Source organism: Macrotis lagotis, chromosome 6 (genome assembly GCF_037893015.1).
Source record: "Macrotis lagotis isolate mMagLag1 chromosome 6, bilby.v1.9.chrom.fasta, whole genome shotgun sequence".
Taxonomy (NCBI): Eukaryota; Metazoa; Chordata; class Mammalia; order Peramelemorphia; family Peramelidae; genus Macrotis; species Macrotis lagotis.
This window is the reverse complement of record NC_133663.1, coordinates 75,845,799-75,848,009: the sequence shown is the minus strand read 5'-3', so window position 1 is coordinate 75,848,009 and position 2,211 is coordinate 75,845,799. Positions and strand designations below refer to the sequence as shown.

At 36.2% G+C, this 2,211-nt stretch overlaps 1 pseudogene; it reads left to right on the top strand.

The window, feature by feature from the left end:
- Window positions 1–360: 360 nt before the first annotated feature.
- LOC141491707 (V-type proton ATPase subunit B-like) lies at window positions 361–1,688 on the top strand (annotated as a pseudogene).
- The last annotated feature ends 523 nt before the right edge of the window (window positions 1,689–2,211 follow it).

Here is a 2,211-nt window from a genome sequence, read left to right as displayed (position 1 = left end):
TCACTCTGTGTACTTCTTTTTATATTAACCTAACTCAGATTTCTGACTAGTTAGTTTTCCCAACTTAATTGGTTCTCTGGCAATTGAGTAAGACCAATGTATTTTCATGTATGTTTTAAAAAAATGGATATTACCGAGGAAGTCAGGAGAAGGCGGCAAGGCTGGCTATTTCTGTACCTACTCAGTGGGGCCCATGGGAATGGAAGAGAGAAGATTGTGTTTCAAAGGATTCAGGAATTGTGAATGGGGTCATGCTTATCCTGTCCTGTTTTGGAAGTTACTAGTAGCAAAGCAATAGTTTAGTCTTTTGAAGGAACTTATAGATACCAAGAAGATGTCCCATGAGTTTAATGAAATATTTTTCAAACAACAGTGTCTGAGGATAGCTTGGTTGGATTTCCAATGGTTTTGGGAAACCTATTGACGGAGGTCCAGTTGTCCTAGCTAAAGAGTTTCATGGCATTATGGGACAGCCTATCAATCCTCATTGTTGAATCTACCCTGAGGAAATGATTTCTTCTGGCATTTCAGCAATAGATTATCAACAGCATTTCTACTGAGCAGAAATTTCCCATATTCTCTGCTGCAGTCTTACTCATAGCTCAGATCTGTCATCAGTTTGACTTGATGGTGAAATCCAAAGAAGTTATGGACTACAGTAAGGAAAATTGTGCAATTGTATTTGCTGCTATGAATGTAAACAAGAAAACTGATTCTTGAAATCAGACTTTGAAGAAAATGACTCAATGAATAACATCTGTCTCTTTTTGAACATGGTCAATGATCCAACCATTGTGCATAATATCTCTCCTTTACTGGTGCTAACAATAGCAGAATTCCTGGCCTATCAGTATGAAAGGCATGTTTTGATCCTTCTAATGTACATAAATTCTAATGGTGAAGCTCCTTAAGAGGTTTTAGCAACCTAAGAAGTCCCTGGCTGAGGTGGTTTTCTAGGCTATATATATATATATAGATAGATAGATAGATAGATAGATAGATAGATATAGATATAGATCTACATATACATATACATATGTATATATAATATATGTGATATTATATATATATATTATACATATGTATGTAACATATATATATATATACATACATTTAACTAGTTATATAGTATATAGTTGTTTTGTAAGTCAAGAATAGCTCAGTTACTCAGCTCCTCTATCCTCACCATGCCTAATGATGTTATCACTCATCTCATTCCTAACTTAACTGGATATGTAATTGGACAAATCTATGTGGATTGGCCATGTTTAACAGAGAGATTTACCCACCCATTAATTTGTTGCTCTCTTTGTTTCAGTGAATGAAGTCTGTTACTGGAGAGGATTGAACACAGCAGGAGTCAATAATAATCCCCTCCCCAGATGCTAGATCCCTCTGAAGCATTACTTGCATTAAGAAAGGATCATGTGGATATTATCTAGCCAGGTCTAGGCATAGTATTTTATTGGTAAAGATGTACATACAATGAAAGCAGTTTTTGGAGAAAAAGTTCTCACCTCAAGTGATCTTATTTATCTGGAAATTTTGCAGAAATCTGAAAGGAACTCAGAGCATTTATGAAAACTGGACCATCTATGAAGCTTTGGACCATGGCTGGAAACTCCTTTGAATCTTCCCCAAAGAATATAGTGAAGAGAATCCCTCAAAGAACCCTGAGTAAATTTTAACCTTGAGACTCAGCAAAGTGCTAGCTCTGACTTCTTCTCAGTGAAATATTCTTCCCTTCCCCCTCCCCATTTGTGTTGAAATTTATGTGTTACCCTGTAATTAAATCAAAGAATAGGTAACATTGTGCCACTGTTCCTGATGTTTTAAACTGATAATATACTTTAAAATATCCCCTATTCAAAAAGCCAGGATCTTCAATGCTTTGTTAAAGTGACTGCAGGGACTGAATTGAAGCTGTCTTTTATTGAGACTTCTGTTTGTATATAATGGTGTAGTTAATAGCCTAATTATACCCTAATTATTTGGGTCTCCTGGACCTTATTTCTTTAAAACTCTTCAGGGGAGTGGCTAGAAGAAGCTGTGATTTCTTGGCCTTCAAATATAGGGCAAACCTAAGCAAATCCTTATTCAAAGCCCCTTACTAGAAAGCATCTCCTGTAATTCTCCTGCATACAAATGTTCCCATCCTGTTACTCATAACTGGTGGTACTTAATCATGGGCATACCTTGGACATACCAGCA